This window comes from Mirounga leonina, unplaced genomic scaffold, assembly GCF_011800145.1.
Source record: "Mirounga leonina isolate KUSES-001 unplaced genomic scaffold, KU_Mleo_1.0 Mir_165, whole genome shotgun sequence".
Lineage (NCBI taxonomy): Eukaryota > Metazoa > Chordata > Mammalia > Carnivora > Phocidae > Mirounga > Mirounga leonina.
Genome location: NW_023270415.1, coordinates 57,894,640 through 57,909,729, shown reverse-complemented (window position 1 = coordinate 57,909,729; position 15,090 = coordinate 57,894,640).

Sequence of the window (15,090 nt, the reverse complement as noted above, 5' to 3'; positions counted from 1 at the left end):
CTTATAAGAGATACATCTAAAATAAATGAAGATATGAATACTATATACCAGATAAATGCTAGCAAATATAACTATGGCAATATTACTATCATATAAATTAGAATTTTGTGCCAGTATTATAACATTAAGATGTGGCAGTCATGTGAACATGCCTTGCTGCTACTCTATTGTAGGTAATATAAATGATCAAGGGGTATTCCCACTTTAGAATCCATCACTCCATTTGCACAGAAAAAAATGTCATACTGTAATGCATCAGATACACCAGGGCAGATGAATTCTTGGGAGAGAAAGGAGCTTCGTTAGCTTCCTTTTGTTCAAGGACTCTGATGGCTTTGCAGAATTTCCCCTAGACTTCTCGTATAGGATGCTTTCACCCAACATTCTCCCTCTTTTGTTCACTCAAAATTAGAACTGAATCATTATTGAACTCCTTATCCCCACTTTTCCAGCTTTTTCTATTTTTCCTATAACAAGGCATTTCCCCTAATATAATCCTTCCACATTTAATCATATTTCATGTTTGCTTTTTGGAGGACCTAGACAAAAGGACACAGAATAAAGGAATATTTTTTTATTTACACAATACAATTCCCAATAATATAGAAGAGCTATGAAACTGTATGTATAAGCAAGCAGCCTCAAATATACATAAAGCAAAAGCTAAGAGCAATAAAAGGAGAGAGATAAAAATGTTTAACTGAAGTTAGGTTAATAAATTCACCCAGTTTATTAAAAACCCAACATGCCAAGATAAAATATAAAATAATAAAAAGATGATTTGACTAACAGAAATAAGATATATGCATACTCATACATCCATCTATTAAGAGAGCACTTTATACCTATAAAAGAAAAAATATTTGATATAATTTCTAAAAACTAACCACACAGAAGTCTAAAAATTTCTCCCATAAACTAAAAAAAGAAATCATTTTTCCTACACCCACTAACCATAATAAAAGCAAACCACAATGATTCCAACCAAATGTACAAAAATTAAAATTTCCATTTGCAGTAAAGATGGTCTCTTCTAAGTAATGACTGAGAAAAAGTAAAATCAGAGATTAGAAATCAGTAACAAAATAATTATATATAATGTAGAAAGGAAATATAATCACTATAATTTTAAGTTAATCTTTCTTTTATAAGACAAATATTAATTCATTTATATTAATTTAACCAAAACTTACAGCAACAATGATCAAAGAAACCTTAAAAACTTAGAAGCTAGACAGTTTAAAGTTTTTTTTTTCTTTTAATTTTGGTATACATTGGTATTTTGTTAAGTATTTCTCAATTACCTCACATTAACAAACATTTATTTTGATTTGAGTTTTGAGCTATTATGAGTAAACACTATCTAAAGATATATCTGTATGTGTTTTGATGGAAATAGACACTTTCCTTTGGGTATAAATCAAAGTGCGCAACTTCTGGGATCTAGTGAAATCATGACCTTAGCTTCAATATATACCGCCCAAGAGTTTTCTGAAGGGCTTGTACTTATTCACAGTCCCACCAACGCGTGAACATTCTGATTGCTCCACACGTTCTACTACCTTGCTACTGTCAGTCTTTAATTTCAGATTTTTTGTGTGCATAATATTAGGAGCTGAATTTAACATTTTTAAAATAACAACTCAACAATTCTATACATTAGTGCTCATCAAAAACTCATAATCCCCTTTATCTAGTTCATCAATCCCCTTACGCACCTCCCTTCTAGCAACTACCAGTTGGTTCTCCACACTAGGAGTCTGTTTTTTGTTTGTCTCCTTTTCATTGTTCATTTGTTTTAGTTCTTAAGTTCCACATATAAGTGAAATCACATTGTATTTGTCTTTCTCTGACTAACTTATTTCACCTAGCATTATGCCCTCTGGGTCCATCCATGTTGTTGCAAATGTCAAGATCTCATCCTTTTTTATGGATGAGTAGTATTACATTGTGTGCATACTATATTTTCTTTATCCATTAATCTATGGATGGACACTTCAGTTGCTTCCATATTTTGGCTATTGTAAATAATGTTGAAATAAACATAGAGGTGCATATATTTTTGAATTAGTGTTTTAATTTCTTTGGGTAAACACCCAGTAGTGGAATTATTGGATCATATGGTAATTCTATTTGTAATTGTTTCAGGAACCTCCACACCGTTTTCCACAGTGGCTGAACCAATTTATATTCCCACCAATAGTGCATGAGAGTTCCCTTTTCTCCAGACATACTTGCTAACATTTGCTGATTCTTATGTTTTTGATTTTAGCTATTCTGACAGGGGTGAAATGATATCTCATTGTAGTTTTGATTTGTGTTTCCCTGATGATGAGTGATGTTGAGCACCTTCTCATGTGTCTATTGGCCATGTGTATGTCTTCTTTGGAAAAATGGCTATTCACATCTTCTGTCCATTTTTTAATCAGATTTGTTTTTGAGTGTTAAGTTGTATAAGTTCTTTATATATTTTGGATATTAATCCCTTATTGATTATATCATTTGCAAATATCTTCTCATTCAGTAGGTTGCCTTTTGGTTTTGTTAATGGTTTAACGTGTTTTTTCCTGTTCTCTCAGATAATGTGGAACAACTTTTCATATTAATGACTTAGTTACCTTCTTTCACAAAATACTTTATATATATTTTGACCACTTTAAAAAAAACTGGTTTGTATGTATTAATGATGAAATATCTTTATATAATCAGGACACAAGGCCTTTGCCAGGTACAGTACTGCCAAGACTTCCCATGGCTTGTTTTTTCATTTTCTTAATGGTACATTTGAGGTCACTAATTTCTAAATTTCAATATAGTCCAGTTTATTACCCTTTTATTTGATAGAAGTGCTTTTTGCATTCTGCTTCAGAAGATGTTGCCAACTTAATGGGCATAAAATATTCTATATTTTTTCCTAGATGTATTACTGTCTTACCTTTCATTTTTATGTCTATAGTCTATTTCAAATTAATTTGTGTTTATGTGATAGAGGTCAATGTTCTTTTTACTTTTCAATATCTAGCTGACACAGCATGATTTATAGATTTTTATTTTTTGTCTCATTGATCTGTTTGTGTTTGTCCTGATATTACACCATTAGCAATTACTATGACTTCATAATTTATTTTGATATCTCATAATGTAAGTTTTCCAACATTCTTCTTTTAGCCAATATTTTCTTAGCTGTCCTGGGCATTTGGCATTTCCATAAAATAATGTTAATTTAAGAAAAATAGTGAATCTGATTTGGATTGCCTTAAGTCTATGAATTGATTTGGGGAAAATTAACATAATAAAATTGTTTTCCAATATACAAACAAATTTTAGCTTTCCATTTTAGCTTTCTATATTAATTTGCTTCAGTGATATTTTAGTTTCCAGTAGAGATGACTTGCATATTTCAAAAGATGTATTCTTAAGGACTTTGTTTTCAATGCCATAGTAAATGAAATCCTTTCTTAAACTTTTAGTTTTAATTGCCAATTGTTAATATTTATCAAAATAAAATTCATTTTTGATTGCTCCCTTTTTTCCTCTCAGAAATCTGCTTAATATACACTTAAATTCTAAGAGTCATTTGGTAGATTATTGGCTTTTCAATGCCCACAACTATGGTGCCAATGCATAATAAAAGTTTTATTTTTTTCTTTTAAATCTACATAGCTTGTATTTTATTTTACATTTTCCTGTTTACATTTCTAAGAGTTCTAGTGCAACAATGACTGTAAGTAGTGCTATGAGGCAAACTGAATATGTGATGTTTATTTTTAGTAAACACTATGATAAGATAAAGAAAGTTCCTTATTTCTAGTTTTCAAAGATGATTGAGATGATCATGAGATTTTTTTAATTACCATATGCTTTTAATGTGGTAATTTATAACTGATTTTGAAAAAAAATATTTAAACTCAAAATTTCTGGAATTAATCTCCATTTTATAACATATTATCCTATCTTTTTTGCATATTCATTCTTAATAATGGATATGCATATATACATATAATGGAATAGATACATAATTTTTACATTTTTGAGAGACTTGGAACTTATAATTTATGATCTATCAAAAATTAGTCAATTGGATTTCATCAAAATTTAAAATGTCTACTCTTCACAAAACACAATTAGTGGGGCGCCTGGGTGTCTCAGTGGGTTAAACGTCCAACTCTTGATTTCAGCTCAGGTCATGATCTCAGGTTCCTAGGATCAAACCCTGCCTCTGGCTCCTCACTCAGCAGGGAATCGGCTGGAGATTCTCTGTCCCTCTGCCCCTCCCCAACTTGCGTGTGTTTTCTCTATCTCTCTCCCTCAAATAAATACATTTTAAAAAACCACACAATTAAGAATATCAAAAGGTGAAACAGACTAAAGACCAGGCAAAAATAAGCACAAGGCATATATCTAATAAAGGATTTATATCCAGAACATGTAAAGAACTCTCAAACCTCAGTTATAAGCAAGCAAACAACTTAAATAAGTGCATAAAAATTTAAACAAATACTTCACCAAAAACTGTATTTGTGGGTGGAAAAATAAGCTCATGAAAATGCTGAGATTTATTGGCCAATAGATAATACCAAATTAAAACCACAATAAGATACCAGTGGGAATATCTAAAATTAAAAAGAATAACCAACTCAAAATGGATTGAACACTTAAACCATAAAACTCCTAGAAGAAAACATAGGGAAAAAGCTTCTTGACATAGGTCATGGCAATGATTTCTTAAATATGACATCAAGAACACAGGCAACAAAAGCAAAAATAAACAAGTGGATCTACATGAAACCAAAAAGTTTCTGCACAGCAAAGCAAACAATCAACATGGTGAAAAGGCAACCTATAGAATGGGATAAAATATCTGCTAACCATTTATATGATAAGGAGTTCAAAATATATAAGGAACTCATACAATGTGATAGCAGAAAAATAAAATAATATGAATAAAAAGAAGACATACAAATGGCCAATAGGTATATGAAAAGGTGTTCAACATGACTAATCATCAAGACATACAATCAAAACCACAATGAGATATCACCTGACACATGTTAGGATGGCCGTCATCAAAAAGTCCAAGGTAATGTTGGTGAGAATATGGAGGAAAAGGAACTGGTAGTGGAAAAGTAAATCGGTACAGCCATTATGGAAAACTGGACATTATATAATCCAGCAATCTCCCTTCTGGATATATCTCCAAAGGAAATCAAATACTGAAGAAAGGGGTGCCTGGGTGATGCAGTCAGTTAAGTGTCCGACTCTTGGTTTCAGCTCAGGTCGTGATCTCAGTGTCCAGAGACAGAGCCCTGTGTCTGGCTCTGCCCTCAGCATGGAGTCTGCTTGAGATTCTTTCTCCCTCAGCCCCTCCCACTCATGCACTCTCTCTCTCTAAAGTAAATAAAGAAATCTTTTTAAAAAATTTTGAAGAATATCTCCACTCTTTATGTTTATTGCAGTGTTATTCACAATAGCTAAGATATGGAACCAACCTAAGTGTTTGTCATTATTCTTTAATATTAAGCGTCTGCCTTCAGCTCAGGTCATGATTCCAGGGTCCTGGGATCGAGGCCTGCATCAGGCTCCCTCTCTCTCTACTGTACCCCCTGCTTGTACTCTCTCGCTCTATAAAATAAATAAATAAAATCTTTAAAATAATAATAATAATCTTAAAATATTTGTAGAATTTGTATGCTGCCATTTAGACTCAATGTATAATTTCTGTTTGGGACTAATTCAAGATAGAAGATAGAAAAGAGTACATTTTCATCAGGGAACACTATATCCTTGATCCATGCTGTGGACCACCAAAGACAAAATAAAAACTATCTTTCAATGATTCCAGAAAGATATATACAAAGGAGCAGTGGTTGATATTAGCAGAGTAGAAGTATACATACAGACATAGGACTGCTTGACTCTTCTAAGGAAAGCAGCAAGAGTTGATTGTAAGCTTAACCAATAAGCCCAATATACTGCAACTGACTGAACTTTAGAATTATCTAGTAACCATTTACAACCTACAGGTTGTTGACCACCACTTTCAGAGATTCTGATTTAATTGGCCAGTGATGGACCTAGATACTGGTACATTCTAAAATACACTAGAGAGGATTCTAATGTACTGCTATGTTTAAGACCACTGTTAATGCAAAAACAAAACAGTGTAAAATGGAATGCCATTCCCATTCTTCCATTTTTTTCAGTCAATTTTCACTCACTAATACCATACTCCTCCCTTTCCATGGGAAAGGTGTGACCTCTATGTTTGGGGAACTAAAACAAAAGAATTAAGATATCTTAATGCAGCCCCTACCACATTTTCTCATCTTGTAATAACCTGTCTTCAGAATTCACAAGTTCTCTGATATTCTATGTGAAAAACTGCCAGAGCAAGACTTATTCTGCAAAATATCTGTATGTGGAAGAGGGGAAGAAAGACATATGGAAGACTACCAATCTGGGTATATGGGGCATAACTGTGGTAGAACTATCTTAATACGGGTCCTGTAGAAAATACTGTGGCACACCACCCAGATATTCCCTCGAGGACTAAAAGTGTTCCTTGCTGATGGGTCACGGCTGAATCCCTGCAAAACTTATTAAGCAAAAAGAGTTGCTTTCCCAAAGTTACTCTTCTTCCCCAGGGATAACCTACTTCCGTTGACTGCTTGATGCAAGTGTACAAAGTCTCCCTGACCAACACCTACATCTCAGATCCAATGCAGATATCTCTGAAGAGCTACTCCAGCTTCAGATCAACCCATGTGACTGGTTGAGAGTTTTGCTTCAACTGCATTGTAGGTCAACTTTTCCCTCTGCCCTGTCTTGCTTCCTTCAACTTCTTAAAGGTATTTTTTCCAGAACATTCCCCAATATTCCTAGGACTCAGTTTTCTGCAGAACCAAGCTAATGATAAGTGGTGTCAGGAGAAAGAAGCAGTCCCTAAAAATAGGAATTTGGAGATGAATTATTCTTTGGCCAGTTGGCAATGAGGATTCCATTACTGGAATAGGTGGAGTACTGATGACCCCTGGCATGAGATAGCAGTGTAATTGTTAATACTCTCACCAATGGTGAGCTGGAATGGTATACCAGTGAAAGGAGTGCATCAATATTTTAGGTATTTGAGATGTTCAAGGTAAGTAATAATTACAAGAAACATAATTGCTAGAGGTGTTGCGAGGGGTGATCAATAAGTTAGAGAAAGACATCAAAAGACTGGATTAATTCATCACTAATTTAAGACAATATGTTTAAAAGTCATAGTGCCTCCTTGACAACATAAATGGAGAATTTTGTCTCCTGCAGTTAGAAAGCAGAAAGCTGAGGCTCAAAAATCAGCACTTAGTTATTATCATAATGCAGCTCCTGAGAAGATTAGAAACCCCACTCCAGCAATTCCATTACACCATGATCCAAGCCTTAATCGAGAAGGAATGGGATCCTTATAACTGGGATGGAGACATGTCCACCAATGTTCATGAACATCTGGAATCTACATATTCTTCTGAACTCAGACTACAGAACCTTCCAAATCCTCGGAAACTCTCAGTACTCACCATAAATCCTCTAGCACAACTCCATGTTAAAATTTTGCAAGCACCTTATTTGAAGAAAATCTACCAGTTGCTTCCTCAAAAGATAACCTCTACCTCTACAGTTCTGTCCATGACAGCAATAACCAGTATTAAGTGACAGCATAACTCAGCCAAGATAGCACTTGATCTACTAAGGGAGTAAAAGGACTATAACCGAAAGCTATTCAGCCTTACAAAATGTACTAACAGGAGTCAGGGCCTATGAAAGAGACTGGATGCAGAAAATATGTATCAAGACTATCACGACATAGAGTCAGATAAAGGGGGAGGATTATAAAATTGGGAACAACCGCCTATGAAACTGTATTTAAAATTTTGTCAAGGGGGCACCTGGGTGGCTCAGTCATTAAGCGTCTGCCTTCGGCTCAGGTCATGATCCCAGGGTCCTGGGATTGAGCCCCGCATCGGGCTCCCTGCTCCGCGGGAAGTCTGCTTCTCCCTCTCCCACTCCTCCTGCTTGTGTTCCCTCTCTCGCTGTGTCTCTCTCTGTCAAATAAATAAATAAAATCTTAAAAAAAAAAAAACACAACTTTGTCAAGGACACAGGAGACCTTGCTATCCTTGTAGGACAGCAGTTTAAAGCCTGAGAAAGTCAATGTCCCCCATTAAATGAAAAATAAAAACCATAACTACAATGCAAGCAGTGTAAAAAGAGATTGAGAAGCTCAACAAAATGGAATGTTGGAGTGGATATCTATTATGTAAGGCTGGAAACCACTAGTCAACTTTAAAGGAGGCCTGAATGACACTCCATTTACTCAGTCAATAAGGCATGTAATTCTGAGAAACTAAGCAGTGGTTTCTCTGTAAGACTCCGTAGTTCAGGTCTGACAGTTGGAAAAGCTATTACAGAATTGGGTTCCTAGATAGCAATGGGAATGGTAATGAGAGTTTCCTGAAAGAAATCATGTGATGATTCTTAATGGTCAAAAATAAGAGGTTAAAAAAAAGGAAGATAGTAGGAAGGGAAAAATGAAGGTGGGGGGGGCAATCGGAGGGGGAGATAAACCATGAGAGACTATGGACTCTGAGAAACAAACTGAGGGTTCTAGAGGGGAGGGCGGTGGGGGGATGGGTTAGCCTGGTGATGGGTATTAAAGAGGGCACGTACTGAATGGAGCACTGGGTGTTATATGCAAACAATGAATCATGGAACACTACATCAAAAACTAATGATGTAATGTATGGTGATTAACATAATGAAAAAAATTAAAAAATTAAAAAAATAAGATGGGTACAATTATTGCAATAAGCAACAATATCACAGTGAAACTAGGGTAAAGGCTGACATCCAGCTATAGAGATAAGATACGGCATCCTTGGGGGAAAGATATATATGGCAAGATGGATGGCTCAATCTGTACAGTCTAAATTAAACAATCAAGATGAATTAGGGGTGCTTTATCAGGAGGCTCAGGATAGTCATTCACAAAAATCATGCTGTGACCACTCTTTGGTCCTGGGCTGGTTTTAAGTCCAGAACTATTTGACTAAAGGGGAGATACAGAAGGAAGGATACTGAAAAAATACATTATGTGTAAATAGTAATAACTCACCTAGCCTCTTTCCAAAAAGATCCAGAACCATTTACTCAGTAAATAATATACTAGGGTAGTGGGGATACATAAATCTTTGAAGGACTGATGGAAAAAGTCCTAGCTGATGCTAATATATGATACTTGAAGCATCATAATCCTTGCTACAGTAGGGACCAAGTAGTAAGTAAAGAACTGGCCCAGGTCTGGCCTACTAACTTCACAGACTCACCATCACAAATTCCTCATTTTCTCAATCCCTGAGTGTATAATTTAACTGGACATTCTTGTCAGTAAACAATCCCCATATTGATTCCTTGACCTGTGTAGTTAAGAGCCTTTTGTAGGTGAAGCCATTCTGCCAGCCAACTTATTATATAAAAACTACATTTAAGAGGAATATTAAGAGGAAATAGGGAAGGTCAGAACTACCTTTAAGTATCTAAAGAATTCTAGGATTCTGGTCTCTATTATATCCTCATTTATTCATCATGCCAGCACTTAGAAAAATGAGATGGGTGCTAGAAAATAACAGTCAGCTACCTCAAATTTAAGTAAGTAATATCAATATTGCTGCTGTGTAAGAGGAGGTATCTCTTTAAGAGCATATTAATATGGCCTTAGGTGCATGGTATGTAGTAACTGATGTAGTTAATGCATTCTTCGTAAGCTCTACTGTGAAAGAGGACCAGAATCAGTTCACATTTACATGGGATGCCACAAGACCATGTTAACTCTCTCCACCTCTCATAAAATACTTCCGAGCAATCTAGACCATTGGGATACTGTGAATACTATTAAATTGGTCCACTTTATCAATGACATAATAAGCAAACCAACTGAGCAGAAAAAAAAGCAAGTATGTTTGAGAACTTGATAAGATCCATGTGTTCCAGAGGGTGGGAAATAAAAAAGCTATAGGACTTATCACACCAATTAAGTTTTTAGTTGTCCAATGCCCTGGGGTATATTTTTCTCAAAAGTAAAGGACAATAGATTGCATCTTGTACCATTTACAAGTACCAACGAAGCACAGTGCCTGGTAGAAATTTTGTATTCTGGATGCAGCATATTCCACACTGGGTTTTACCACTGTGATCAATTTCCCAGGTGATTTGGAACGCTGAAGGTTTTAGTAGACCCATAGCAGAAAAGGTATCTATAGCAGAAATACATTGTGATTCAAAAAGACCTTCTTCTTGGGCCATAGAACACTGCAGGAATAACACCAGTTATTAGGTGGTAAATCCCAGTAGGAGCATCATAAAGTAAAGCCTTAATTTTCTAATAGCAAGGTCATGCCATCATGTGAAATGTTAGTGTGCACTAATAAAAATGGAAAACCTATTAAGAGATATCAAGTGACCTTTAAGAATGCCTATCATGAATAGGTTTTGTCAGACCTACCAACATACCAAGTCAGAAGGTTGAGGAGGCCCAGTGGCAATGCATCATAAGACAGAAGTGTCACATAAAGTATAGGATACGGCTAGGTCCACAGTGCAGAAATAAGCTGCACAAGCAAGTGACATAGACTCCCATGTCCTCCAATGTTATCCCAACACCTCTCCCTCAGGGCATACCAACAGGTTCCTGGGTGGTGTCTGGGGGGGCAGGGGAGCACTTAAAACAGATGGTGAAGGAAGAATGAGGATGAGATTGGTTGACACATGGGTCAGTCCATACATGGATGCAAAGTGAAGATGCACTCTTCCTATGCTACAACGACACTCAGGTATGGTTCTGAAAACCACACTCAGGTATGGCGCTAAAAGCAACCTCCCAATTGGTAGAGCTTTGACTTGACAAATTCAGGTCAGTCAGCTGGTCTTCAGCACTTCCAGTGCTGTTATTATGGGCCATGTGATGACTGCAATAGAACTAGTACCACTCACTAAGGCTAATATAGCTACTAATGCCTCTGAATATCTAACAGAATCTAATACATAACTTCTGTTATGAATTCATCTTAGAAAATATCAGTTAGCTACTCGGTTGCAAGATGATTATACTAGGCTCCTTTCACAATTGGATTACTTTCATTATGACTAGAACTAATTCACATTCTGGACATGGGTTTGTCTTTCTTTCTCATAGGACTTCAGCCAGCATCACTATCTATAGATTTTTTTTTTTAAAGATTTTATTTATTTGACAGAGAGAGATACAGCGAGAGAGGGAACACAAGCAGGGGGAGTGGGAGAGGGAGAAGCAGGCTTCCCGCTGAACAGGGAGCCCGATGTGGGACTCGATCCCAGGACCCTGGGATCATGACCTGAGCCGAAGGCAGTCGCTTAACCAACTGAGCCACCCAGGTGCCCTCACTATCTATAGATTTATGTAATGATCCACTGACATAAGATCCCTCATTATATCACATGGGACCAAGTAATGGATGTATGTCAGTGAGCACATGATCAAGACATGCATTCAATCACCGACCACACACTCAGCAACCACAGGCTTGATGAGGAAATGGAATACACTTTTGAAAATTTACCTTAGATTTCAGCTTGAGATAATACCTCACAAGGATGAGAAACCATCCTTTGGGATTTAATACATACCCTAAATCAAGCTCAATGAAAACTATATTGTATGTATACAATTAGGAGAATACATGGGAGAACCAAGAACTATAGCCATGGACTCTTTTACCAACATCTCAGTGACTCACTCAAGATTTTTGCTTTCTGTTTCCACAACTGTTTCACACATATAGATCTCCTTGTTACCAGAGGTGGAATTCTGCCAGAGGAAGGAACAAGAGTCCAGTTAAAAACAAAGTCATAGCTGCCACTTGATAATGTGTACAATTTCTATGGTTAAAAAAACAAAAGGAGTCACCATGTTGGTCTGATTTGCAAAGGGAAGCTATTACACATGGGGCAGAATGGAATACTTTTAATATTTAGGTAATCTAGATAATCCATTGGGGTGTCTGTTACTGTCCTACAAATTTCTTTGTGGTAAATGGGTAGAAGCAGCAACCACAGCCTAAGAAGTATATGGTAACTAGTCCCACATAGGCATGCAGATGTGGTAGCTAAAGGTGAGAAGCTAGATTAAGTAGCAGAGAAGGAAGGTGATATGAGTAAGTCGCAGCCCTGAGATCAGCTACAGTATCAAGGGTTGTAATTCATTCTGTAATCTTCTTGTAAGTTTTCCTGGGATGGATGGGTGAGGAAGACCAATTAGAAGACCAGAAAACCTATTCTTAAAAGATAAGATTGGTCTTTGGCCAACAAACTTGCTCAAGTTTTCAGCCTGTCCTCAGGGAGAATCTTATATGCAAAGATTGGTCTAGAGTGGGTACAAAGACCTGATCCTTTACATCAGTAAGGCCCATCTTAAACGGTTATCTTAGCAATTGCATGAAATCTCTATTGCAACTGCTCTCTTCTCCCCCATTATACTTTTCACAACTTCTTAGGTAAATTACCTGCAAGTAAATTTTCACCCCAGTCTCACCAGACCTAAAACAGGTCTAAAGTATAATCTCCAATCCAGACAGACAATATCACTATTGAAAACAACCCAACCTCAGATGAAAATTCGCCATTGTGTGAACTACACAAGAGCCAGCATGGCTGATGTGTGGTGGCTGAGATGGCACATAATAAGAGATGCATTCAGAGAAATAGCCAGGAACAAATCAAATGGGATTTTACAAGCCAATATAAGTAGTTTGGATTGTACATTAAGTGCAATGAGAAGCAGAGGATTTAACCTAGATGAGTGGTGGAGTCTAATTTTCCTTTTGAAAAGATTACTCTTGCTGCTATGTGGAAAGGGACCATAGGAGAACAGGAGCAGGAATATCCTATAAAATCCTATTGGAAAAGTCCAAAATAGGAATTGTCTGCAACTTGAATGTGATGCTTTCATGGAGGTGGATATGTGTGAATATATTAGGGTACAACTGATAAGACTTACTATTTAACTGAATCATGGTATGACTTACTGGAATGAATATTCCTGGAGATCAAGCAGGTTAGAGAGAGAAGTAAGAAAACACTACATAGTTTTAACTATTTCTGATATAAAATTTATATTTCTTTATAATTAAATTTTTATTAGGGATTTAGTTCCCTTGCTTGATTATGTGAAACCATCAAAATCTTATTTGAAGGGATTTATTAAAAATTATTATTGACTTCAACCTATAAATTAGAACAGATTAGGCTTTTTTATAATTGGCATCAACATCATAGTCAATAACAACGTCACCAATTTTAGCCATAGTGCTTTGGTAGCAAAGTTAGAAACTATAGGTAATAAGCATTATTTGGGGCAAATTTTGATTTAAAAAATTATACTAGAGAAAGGCAGTTTTTCTAAAAAATTTAAAAATACTTCAACATACAACCTCAAATATTTTGCAATCCTTCCATCTATCAGAATCTTATTTGGTTAGACGAATTTCTCTGATTTGCCTCACACATGGCCTGAGATAATGTACATAGAGCAATCATGCAGGTGCTACTCGTAGCAGGCTTTGGTTTCCTAGGTAACACTGCAAGGAGATGAAAACTCATCTCCCAACTAAAAATGAGTTGGGTCAATGTCCAATTTATACTTAAGGTTAAAAAGTAAAGAAGCAATCTCTATTTTACAAAAACAAAATCCCTTCCAGATCCCTTGGTTTCTGTCATTGATGGATTAGCTTGGCAAAGCAACTGCTAAAGCTGACCATTATTTTATATTTAGATTGTAAGGATTAAAGTAAGATCAAGTAGATACAGGAGGAAAATGATCACAATTAGGCAGTGATGCTTACATTTATTTTAATTAACTCCTCTTTAGACTGTCTATCCTTGAGAGCTTTCCAGATAAATTTCATGGCTTATTCAACAACTAAATACATCTTTCTCTATTTCCTCTCCACTTTGATCCGCTCTTTCCTCCTCAGACATTTAACTGTCATCCTTCTTTAAAGGAAATGTTGAACATACATTTCTTTTAAAGATTCATTTCTGGGAAAGAGAACAATGCACTCATAAGTAAAATTAGAGTAGGCCATTAGATTTCCAGATAGCACTCTGAAGCTATGCCACATATCTTTTAAGACAAACCTATGAGAGTGTTATGCATAATAATATAAAGTAAAATTGTGAACTTTACAGAAACCTAATGAAATGCATGCTACTATTGCTATCAATTAAAACGAATCACATATTTTTCTTTTTTTTTTTTTAAAGATTTTATTTATTTGATAGAGAGAGACACAGTGAGAGAAGGAACACAAGCAGGGGGAGTGAGAGAGGGAGAAGCAGGCTTCCCGCCGAGCAGGGAGCCCGATGCGGGGCTCGATCCCAAGACTCTGGAATCATGACCCGAGCCGAAGGCAGACACTTAACGACTGAGCCACCCAGGCACCCCTCACATATTTTTCTGATGTGAATCCTACAGAAGGAGTGAAAAGGAGAGGGGATTGGGGTTACCTAAGAGGCACTGTGGTTGGGTTGAAGTCTATGCTGGTTCTTTAACTCATAATTTTGTGTTTGAAGCTCTGTAAAATAAACCAAGTTGGCCCTACTACATTATTTTCCCTAGTAAACCAATTTTAATTTCAGCATATTTATTATAAATAAATGAAACAATAGCTTTCAAAAATGAATATCTATATAAGATGTATACATTTGCACTTATGCACTACAATTTTCTTCTCATCATGGATTGGAACTTCATATTCTCTCACTTCCCTAATATGACATCCTAAGTGATTGATTCAGTAGGTGCTTATATTACAGAATAGGATTCTGAAGTCATACTGTATGAAAACATGGATGTTATTTGATAAAAAGGGAAAAATGGAGGAAGGAAGGAAGAGAGGGAGGGAAGGACCATATTTGTATGTGGCACATTATGAGAATGCAAAACTGGCTAAAGGATTTTATAGCAGGAACTCTATGTTAAAGACAGTAACATAATGATTCATGCTTTATATGAATCAG